Here is a 12,002-nt window from a genome sequence, read left to right on the forward strand (position 1 = left end):
CAGAATCTTGAAATAAATCTGCTATCTCTATCAGAGATAATAGAGATTGGTATTCCATGTCTGGAGACGACTTCCTTCAAATACAGTCGTGCTAACTTCTCCATCTTGTCATCTTCTCTTATTAGCAGGAAGTGTGCTGATTTGGTGAGACGATTAACTATTACCCAAATAGTATCAAAACCACTTGCAGTCCTTGACAATTAGTGATGAAATCCATGGTAATGTTTTCCCATTTCCATTCTGGGATTTCGGGTTATTGAAGTAGACCTGATGGTTTCTGATGCTCAGCTTTGACCTTAGAACACGTCAAATATTCCCCTACGTATTTAGCAACATCGGCTTTCATACCTGGCCACCAAAAATGTTTCTTGAGAATTTTGTACATCTTCCCCGTTCCAGGATGTATTGAGTATCTGGTTTTATGAGCTTCTCTAACTACCATTTCTCTCATATCTCCAAATTTTGGTACCCAAATTCTTTCAGCCCTATACCGGGTTCCGTCTTCCCAAATATTAAGATGCATCTCTGATCCTTTGGGTATTTCATCCTTTAAATTTCCCTCTTTTAAAACTCCTTGTTGCGCCTCCTTTATTTGAGTAGTAAGGTTATTGTGAATCATTATATTCATAGCTTTTACTCGAATGGGTTCTCTGTCCTTTCTACTCAAAGCGTCGGCTACCACATTCGCCTTCCCCGGGTGGTAACGAATCTCAAAGTCATAATCATTCAATAATTTAATCCACCTGCGCTGCCTCATGTTCAGTTGTTTATGATTAAATATATGTTGAAGACTTTTGTGGTCGGTATATATAATACTGTTGACCCCATATAAGTAGTGCCTCCAAGTCTTTAATGCAAAAACAACCGCGCCTAATTCCAAATCATGCGTCGTATAATTCTGCTCGTGAATCTTCAATTGTCTAGACGCATAAGCAATTACCTTCGTTCGTTGCATTAATACACAACCGAGACCTTGCTTTGAGGTGTCACAATATATCACAAAATCATCATTCCCTTCAGTGAATGACAATATAGGTGCTGTAGTTAACTTTTTCTTTAACAATTGAAACGCTTTCTCTTGTTCATCCTTCCATTCAAATTTCCTCCCTTTATGCGTTAATGCAGTCAAGGGTTTTGCTATTCTGGAAAAATCTTGGATGAACCTTCTGTAGTAACCAGCTAGTCCTAAAAATTGGCGTATATGCTTCGGAGTTTTCAGGGTTTCTCATTTTTCAACGGTTTCAATCTTTGCTGGATCCACCTGAATACCTTCTTTGTTCACTATGTGACTGAGAAATTGAACTTCTTCCAACCAAAATGCACACTTTGAAAACTTACCGTACAGTTTTTCTTTTCTCAGCAACTCTAGCACTTTTCTTAAATGTTCTTCATGCTCTTGATCATTCTTCGAGTAAATAAGTATGTCATCGATGAAAACAATGACAAACTTGTCAAGATATGGCCCACACACTCGGTTCATGAGGTCCATGAACACAGCTGGTGCGTTCGTCAATCCAAACGGCATAACCATAAACTCGTAATGACCGTAACGCGTCCTAAAAGCAGTCTTTGGAATATCATCCTCCTTCACCCGCATTTGATGATACCCAGAACGTAAATCAATCTTCAAATAAACTGACGAGCCTTGTAGTTGATCAAATAAGTCGTCGATTCTCTGTAGTGGGTAGCGGTTCTTGATGGTAAGTTTGTTCAACTCTCGGTAGTCGATACACAACCTAAATGTACCATCCTTCTTCTTGACAAACAAAACAGGAGCTCCCCACGGTGATGTGCTTGGTCAAATGAAACCACGCTCTAAAAGTTCTTGTAATTGGCTATGAAGTTCCTTCATTTCACTAGGTGCGAGTCTGTATGGAGAACGAGCTATTGGTGCAACTCTCGGTACAAGGTCTATTTGAAATTCAACGGATCGGTGTGGAGGTAGTCCCGGTAATTCTTTCGGAAATACATTGGGAAATTCTTTTATGATTGGAACATCATTGATGTTCTTTTCTTCAGAATTGACTTTCTCGACGTGTGCTAGCACAGCATAGTAACCTTTTCTTATTAGTTTATGTGCCTTCAGGTTACTAATAAGATTTAACTTCGCGTTGCTCTTTTCTCCGTACACCATTAAGGGTTTTCCTTTTTCTCGTATAATGCGAATTGCATTTTTGTAACAAATGATCTCTGCTTTTACTTCTTTCAACCAGACCATACCGATTATCACATCAAAACTCCCTAACTCTACCGGTATCAAGTCAATCTTAAATGTTTCGCTAACCAGTTTAATTTCTCGATTCTGACATATATTATCTGTTGTAATTAATTTACCGTTTGCTAATTCGAGTAAAAATTTATTATCCAAGGGCGTCGGTGAACAACTTAGTTTAGCACAATAATCTCTACTCATATAGCTTCTATCCGCACCCGAATCAAATAAAACATAAGCAGATTTATTATCAATGAGAAACGTACCCGTAACAAGCTCCGGGTCTTCCTGCACTTCTGCCGTATTAATATTGAAAACTCTTCCGCGGACCTGCCCATTAGTATTCCCCTGATTCGGGCAATTTCTACTAAAGTGGTCCGGTTTTCCACATCCAAAACAAACTATGGCGGTATTATTTGTTCCGAAATTATTTGTTCCTTTAGTTCTGTTATGCATTGGTCAGTAGATTTCGCACTTCTTTGCGCTATGACCATTTCTTTTACACCTGTTGCAAAATGTCGTGCAGAACCCCAGGTGATGCTCTTCACATCTTTGGCATGGCTGTTTTTGGTTTTTGTTGCCATTGTTGTTATTGAGATTGTTGTTGGGATTGTTATTGTTGCTGTTTTTATTGTTATTGTTGTTGTTGGGCCGGTTATTGTAGTTGTTGTTGGGACATTTGTTGAAGTTGTTGTTGCGATTGATGTTGTGGTTATTGGGATAGTTGTTGTGATTTTGGTTGTGATTGTTGTTGTTGTATTGGTGACTCTTGTCATTGGTTTCTTTCCACTTTCTCTTGACTTGTTTCATGTTAACCTCTTCGGTCACCTGCTCTTTAATCCTTCCTTCGATCTGGTTCACTAATTTGTGAGCCATTCGACTTGCCTTTTGTATGGAGGCGGGCTCGTGTGAACTCACATCTTCTTGAATTCTTTCCGGTAACCCTTTTACAAATGCGTCGATCTTCTCTTCTTCGTCTTCAAACGTTCTGGGACACAATAGGCACAATTCTGTGAATCGTCGTTCGTATGTGGTGATATCGAAACATTGCGTTCGTAATCCTCTAAGCTCTACCTTGAGCTTATTGACCTCGTTCCTGGGAAGATACTGCTCGTTCATCAATTGCTTGAATGCTGACCATGGTAGTGCGTAAGCAGCATCTTATCCTACCTGCTCGAGATAGGTATTCCACCATATTAACGCCGTACCTGTGAAGGTATGCGTAGCGTACTTAACTTTGTCCTTTTCAGTACACTTACTTATGGCAAACACCGATTCAACCTTCTCGGTCCACCGTTTCAATCCAATTGGTCCTTCGGTTCCATCAAATTCCAAAGGTTTGCAGGCAGTGAATTCTTTGTAGGAGCATCCTACACGATTTCTTGCGGAATTAGTTCCACTGCTAGATCCAGAGTTATTGTTATTTTGCATTGCCGCCTGCACTGCGGCTATGTTCGCAGCAAAGAAAACACGGAAGTCTTCCTCACTCATGTTCAAGTTCTGACGAGTCGCCGGTGCCATTTCCTTCAAAATAGCCAAAAGAATTGAGTTAATCATATAGAATTTAAGAGTAGTCAATAGTATTTCATAGCATAATATGAACTTATTTATAAAAGCTTTTTCTTCATATTAGCATTTTATAGTTTTAATTCGGGTAGTACCTACCCGTTAAGTTCATACTTAGCAGCTATTATACAATTCAACTACTACGATTCTATATGAAAAACTTATTACAATAATATTTTGCGTTCAAACTTTATACAATATTTTACAAACTTACAATACCGCTATAATACATATAGGATGAAATATAGCACATAATAACTTTGCTACTCGGCAGCTATGAAGGCAATTCTAGTTAATACGCAAGTTGTTCAGCAAAAGAAATAAAGACACCTAATTCATAAGTCCAGAAACAAGTCATGCATTCAGGTTTTACTAAGACGACTTCCCATCCTTGATCTTGTGGAAAATAACCGTTATGACCATTGGCTAGGTAGCATGTTGTAATGTCGTCAAAAGGACGAGGGTTTTGTAATGTCCAACAGCCCCGTAATAATCTAAAAACCTTGTTTCTCACCCCAACTACTGAATCTGTCACTTGTGGGAAGGTTTTATTTAAAAGCTGCAATCCGATGTTCTTTTTCTCACTTTGGTAAGAAGCAAACATCACTAACCCGTAAGCATAACATGCTTCTTTATGTTTCATGTTAGAAGCTCTTTCTAATTCATGAAATCCTATGTTGGGATATGTTGAGTCAAAATAGGTTCTTAACCCATAGCGTAAAATTGCATTTGGGTTCACCGCATTTAACGCTTTAAAGAAAACACGGCGTAACTTACGGTCTCCCCAATGTGATATACCCCACCTATCAAAGGAAAGCCTTTTATAAACTAAGGCATTTCTGAAAAGTCTTTCAAATGTTTGACAAGTTAATTTCGCCATAACTAAATGTGCTGATGAATTCTGACCGACTCTAGACAAGATTTCCTCAATCATATCCTCTGGTAGGTCTTCTAAAATATTCAATTGTCTACCCTTAACGTCCATTTTGTTTTTATACTGTAAAATAGACAAGGATTAGATTCGTAAAAGATAATTAACAAACAATACAAGCAATTTTTACATAGAACATAAAAGTACAAGCACACTACAATACATATAATACACAACATGATTACAACCCTCTAATCTGAATAACTGGTTTCTTATTCTTCGGACTTGGTTCGTTTTCCTAATTTTCTAGGAATATATGGTGTTCCTCAAATATGAGCCGTCATTTTCCACAATGGTTTAGAAAAACCTGGTGGTTTAGAGGTTCCCGGGTCATTGTTACATTTTAGGAAATACGGATGTTGCCGATACATATAAAGTTCATCGGGGTTGGAATCGGGTTTCTCTATTTTTATACCTTTTCTCTTATTATTTTCTTTCGCTTTATTAAATTGGGTCAAGGTAATTTCTATAACATCATCAGAATCCTCATCGGGATCCGATTCATCGGAAAATTGATAATCTTTCCAATATTTTGCTTCCTCGGCGGAAACACCATTGACCATTATTAACTTTGGTCCGTTGGTTGAGGATTTTCTTTTATTTAATCGATTTACTATAGGTATCAATATTTCTTCCTCCGGAACCCCTTCTTCTTCCGGTTCCTCCTCTTCCGATTCCTCCTCTTCCGGTTCCTCCTCTTCCGGTTCCTCCTCTTCCGGTTCCTCCTCTTCCTGTTCCTCTTCTTCTGGTTCCTCTTCGGGAATTTGTGAATCTTCCCAAAATATATTCGACTCTTCATTATTATTAGGTGAATCGATGGGATTTGTACTAGTGGTAGACATCTATCACACAATATCAAACACATTAAGAGGTTAATATATCACATAATATTTACATGTTAATAATATATAGTTTCCAACAAAAGTGTGAAGCAATCGTTTTTAAAGAAAATACGATCGAAGTCCAGACTCACTAATGTATCCTAACAAACTCGATAAGACACACCAATGCAAATTTTTGGTTCTCTAAGACCAACGCTCGGATACCAACTGAAATGTCCCGTTCATATTGATTATAAACGTTCCATATTAATTGATTTCGTCGCGAGGTTTTGACCTCTATATGAGACGTTCTTCAAAGACTGCATACATTTTTAAAACAACCATAACCTTTATTTTATCAATAAAGGTTTAAAAAGTATTACTTAGATTATCAAATAATGATAATCTAAAATATACCGTTTACACACGACCATTACATAATGGTTTACAATATGAATATATTACATCAAAAATAAGTTTCTTGAATGCAGTTTTACATAATATCATACAAGCATGGACTCCAAATCTTGTCCTTATTTTAGTATGCAATAGCGGAAGCTCTTAATAATCACCTGAGAATAAACATGCTTAAAACGTCAACAAAAATGTTGGTGAGTTATATGTTTAACCTATATATTATCAAATCATAATAATAGACCACAAGATTTCATATTTCAATACATCCCATACATAGATATAAAAATCATTCATACGGTGAACACCTGGTAACCGACATTAACAAGATGCATATAAGAATATCCCCATCATTCCGGGACATCCATCGGACATGATATAAAAACTCTAAGTACTAAAGCATCCGCTACAACGGATGGGGTTTGTTGGGCCCAATATATCTATCTTTAGGATTCGCATCAATTAGTAGACTGGTTTACTAATTCTTAGGTTACCAAGTAAAAGGGGCATATTCGGCTTCGATCGTTCAACCATAGAAAGTAGTTTCATGTACTTGTGTCTATTTTGTAAAACATTTATAAAGCTGCATGTATTCTCATCCCAGAAATATTAGATTTTAAAAGCGGGACTATAACTCACTTTCACAGATTTTAACTTCGTCGGGAAGTAAGACTTGGCCACTGGTCGATTCACGAACCTATAACAAATATGTACATATATATCAAAAATATTTTCAAAATATATTTACAACATTTCTAATACGTTTTAATGTTTTAAGTTTATTAAGTCAGCTGTCCTCGTTAGTAACCTACAACTAGTTGTCCATAGTTAGATGTACAGAAATAAATTGATATATATTATCTTGACCCAATCTACGACCCAGTGTATATACGTCTCAGGCTAGATCACAACTCAAAGTATATATATTTTTGGAATCAACCTCAACCCTGTATAGCTAACTCCAACATAGTCATATCGAGTGTCTATGGTTGTTCCAAATAATATATATAGATGGGTCGATATGATATGTCAAAACATTTGCATACGTGTCTAGGGTATCCCAAGATTACATAATATATTAGAATATATGTATTATACAATATAAGTTAGCTAGGATATGATAAATATAGATTTGTTACCAATTTTCACGTAGCTACAACAAGTAAAAATATCCAATCTTGTTTTACCCATAACTTCTTCGTTTTAAATCCGTTTTGAGTGAATTCAATTACCATGGTTTCATATTGAACTTAAGTTTATGAATCTATACAGAAAAAGTATATGTTTATAGTCAAAAATACAGGTTACAAGTCATTTTTGTAAAGGTAGTCATTTCAGTCGAAAGAACGACGTCTAGATGATCATTTTGGAAAACATACTTCCACTTTGAGTTTAATCATGATTTTTGGATATAGTTTCATGTTCATAAGAAAAATCATTTTCCCAGAATAAACAACTTTTAAATCAAAGTTTATCATAGTTTTTAATTAACTAACCCAAAACAGCCCGCGGTGTTACTACGACAGCGTATAGCCAGTTTTACGGTGTTTTTCGTGTTTTTAGGTTTTAAATCATTAAGTTAGCATATAATATAGATATAGAACATGTGTCTAGTTAATTTTAAAAGTCAAGTTAGAAGGATTAACTTTTGTTTGCGAACAAGTTTAGAATTAACTAAACTATGTTCTAGTGATTTCAAGTTTAAACGTTCGAATAAGGTAGTTTTATATATATGAATTGAATGATGTTATGAACATCATTACTACCTCAGGTTTTTTGGATAAACCTACTGGAAATGATAAAAATAGATCTAGCTTCAAAGGATCCTTGGATGGCCTTAAAGTTCTTGAAGCAGAATCATGACACGAAAACAAGTTCAAGTAAGATTTCCACTCGAAATAAGATTATTATAGTTATAGAAATTGAATCAAAGTTTGAATATGAGTATTACCTTGTACTAGAAATATATCTTGCTGTAAATAAAAAATATTTATTGAGGTTGGATGATCACTTTACAAGATTGGAAGTAAGCTAGCAAACTTGAAAGTATTCTTGATTTTATGAAACTAGAACTTATAGAATTTATGAAGAACACTTAGAACTTGAAGATAGAACTTGAGAGAGATCAATTTGATGAAGAAAAATGAAGAATGAAAGTGTTTATAGGTGTTTTTGGTCGTTGGTATATGGATTAGATATAAAGGATGTGTAATTTTGTTTACATGTAAATAAGTCATGAATGATTACTAATATTTTTGTAATTTTATGAGATATTTCATGCTAGTTGCCAAATGATGGTTCCTACATGTGTTAGGTGACTCACATGGGCTACTAAGAGCTGATCATTGGAGTGTATATACCAACAGTACATACATCTAAAAGCTGTGTATTGTACGAGTAAGAAATACGGGTGTATACGAGTAGAATTGTTGATGAAACTGAACGAGGATGTAATTGTAAGCTTTTTTGTTAAGTAGAAGTATTTTGATAAGTGTCTTGAAGTCTTTCAAAAGTGTATGAATACATATTAAAACACTACATGTATATACATTTTAACTGAGTCGTTAAGTCATCGTTAGTCGTTACATGTAAATGTTGTTTTGAAACCTTTAGGTTAACGATCTTGTTAAATGTTGTTAACCCATTGTTTATTATATCTAAAGAGATGTTAAATTCTTACATTATCATGATATTATGATATATTAATATATCTTAGTATGATATATATACAGTTAAATGTTGTTACAACGATAATCGTTACATATATGTCTCGTTTCGAAATCATTAAGTTAGTAGTCTTGTTTTTACATATGTAGTTCATTGTTAATACACTTAATGACATGTTTACTTATTATTTATCATGATTAAAAATAGTGTATCAATATCTTAATATGATTCATATGTATTTAGTAAGACGTTGTTATAACGATAATCGTTATATATATCGTTTTGAGTTTCTTAATTCAATAAACTCAATTTTATGTATATAACTCATTGTTAAAATACCTTATGAGATACTTACTTATCATAATATCATGTTAACTATATATATAATCATATATATGTCATCATATAGTTTTTACAAGTTTTAACGTTCGTGAATCACCGGTCAACTTGGGTGGTCAATTGTCTATATAAAACCTATTTCAATTAATCAAGTCTTAACAAGTTTGATTGTTTAACATGTTGGAAACACTTAATCATATAAATATCAATTTCATTTAATATATATAAACATGGAAAAGTTCAGGTCACTACAGAAGGAGACCAAGGACAAATACAGGGACCAAACCCTATATTCAAAGAATTCAGGTAATTCTGGATCAGATGAAATCTTTAGAGAATATCCTGCTCTGAAGTCAGGTTAAAATCTTGCGAAAAATCTTTCTTTATCAACCATCGAACATAGAAATCCCAAAATATCATCATAAATATCTTCGATATTTTGGGTGATATTTTCATAAATATTCTCGTCCGAAATTATATACCTCCTCGTGCTATCTGTAACACATTATATTATAAATTTCTGTAAAACTGTCGAGTTTAAAATATGAATGATTTTGAAGTAGTGTTGGGAACTGATGCATGAGTTAGTATAATATAATGACACTTGATCAACGTGATTATATTACAGTAAGTCATGCTGAGTTTCTAAATGGAATGTGATGATTCACAGATCATAATGTCATCATGTGCCATGTTACACGACTCTTACTTTCTGTCTAATCTATAAACATATCAAGAACATATTTTTCTTGATAGTCCTATCTTTTCTTGAATTCTGGTAATTTGACAAGTCAAATTGTGCTATTACCATTTCTTTCTTAGGACATTAACAATGTTCATTCTGAAACTTATATCTATGAATTCTGGACCATTACAAGAGATGCCCAATCGCAAGAAGAAGAAACGAAGGGACAAAGCTCCGAAATAGAAATTGGAGTATAAATCGCAGCAAATAGGGGGAGTATTAACTTGGGATGACAATGATTATAGAAAACAGAAGCAAGGACTTCGAAGTATAAGGGAAGATATAAAGCCCGATAACAACACATAATCTACAAACCGTGTATATCAATGTTTATCGTAACATAAAGACACGAGAGAATTAAAAACACTATAACCCCAAGGGTAAAGTAGAAGAAAACAGATTCCTCCGGTGGAAGTTGGAAAATGAAAGGACTCGTTCATATACATTATAAACGATTCACAATAGTTGATTACATTGCAAGGTATTTGACCTCTATATGATACATTTTACAAACATTGCATTCGTTTTTAAAAGACAAACTTTCTTTACATCGAAAATTGACAGGCATGCATACCATTTCATAATATCCACTATCGAACTATAAATTGATTTAATAATAATCTTTGATGAACTCAATGACTCGAATGCAACGTTCTTCGAAATATGCTATGAAAGACTCCAAGTAATATCTTTAAAATGAGCAAATGCACAGCGGAAGATTTCTTTAACACCTGAGAATAAACATGCTTTAAAGTGTCAACCAAAAGGTTGGTGAGTTCATTAGTTTATCATAATCATTTATTTCCATCATTTTAATAGACCACAAGAATTTCATTTCCAGTTCTCATAAATATACGTCCCATGCATAGAGACAAAAATAATCATTCATATGGTGAACACCTGGTAACCGACATTAACTAGATACATATAAGAATATCCCCTATCATTCCGGGATCCTCCTTCGGACATGATATAAATTTCGAAGTACTAAAGCATCCGGTACTTTGGATGGGGTTTGTTAGGCCCAATAGATCTATCTTTAGGATTCGCGTCAATTAGGGTGTCTGTTCCCTAATTCTTAGATTACCAGACTTTAATAAAAAGCGGCATATTCGATTTCGATAATTCAACCATAGAATGTAGTTTCAATTACTTGTGTCTATTTTGTCAAACATTTATAAAAGCGCATGTATTCTCAGTTCCAAAAATATAAAGGGTAAAAAGACAAATGAAACTCACCATACTGTATTTCGTAGTAAAAATACATATAACGTCATTGAACAAGTGCAAGGTTGGCCTCGGATTCACGAACCTAAATTAATTATATATATTTATGTGTTGGTCAATATTTGTCTAACAAATTAGGTCAAGTCATAGTGTACCACAATCCTAATGCTCGAGACTAATATGCAAAAGTCAACAAAAGTAAATTTGACTCAAAATAATTTCCAAAAATCTATACATGATTAATATATAGTTTAAATATCGTCGTTTTATATTTTTAAGTATTTTTAAAAGATTTATTAGAGTAAATAATATAATTTATTTATTAATAAATAAAATTCTATATTAAATTTATATAATAAAATATACTTTTATATATATTAAGTAATAAAATTTATAGGCCAGGTTCATTTAATATCATAAAGATAATATGATAGGTATTATTAAAGTAAGTTATTACACGTAGTAAAATATGTTTGTATCACATATTTATTTGATAAAATAATATCTATAATGATAGTAAGTAAAAGTTGTATTATTTTGTAATAATAATTATTATTATAAAAATATCAATATTTATAATTACTAAGATGACATTATGATAAAACGATAATTCTAATTATGATAACTTTAATATTTACGATAATTTTTAATATTATCTTTAAAATAATAATTCTATTTAAAATAATAATAATAATAATAATATTTTATAGTAACAATGACATTTCTATTAAAATGATAATTTTTGTTAAAATGATAGTTTTAATACTAACGATACTTTTAATAATAATAGTAATGATAAAAATAATAAGAACGATAATTTTATCTAAATCAATATCTTATAATATTTTAATTTCATCATGATACTCTTACTCATTATTTCCTAATCGTTTCGTTTAATAGCTTTTAATCGTCTTTTATATCGTGTTCATAATAATGATAATAATAGTAATCAAAATAATTAGGTGTTACAAATATTTGTTTTAATTACACTAATATTAATAATGATAGTTACTATAACATTATTAACGATAATACTAATAATTATCTTAATGATAATATAGTACTAATAATAATAACAAT

The sequence above is a fragment of the Rutidosis leptorrhynchoides genome, chromosome 5, assembly GCF_046630445.1.
Source record: "Rutidosis leptorrhynchoides isolate AG116_Rl617_1_P2 chromosome 5, CSIRO_AGI_Rlap_v1, whole genome shotgun sequence".
Classification (NCBI taxonomy): domain Eukaryota; kingdom Viridiplantae; phylum Streptophyta; class Magnoliopsida; order Asterales; family Asteraceae; genus Rutidosis; species Rutidosis leptorrhynchoides.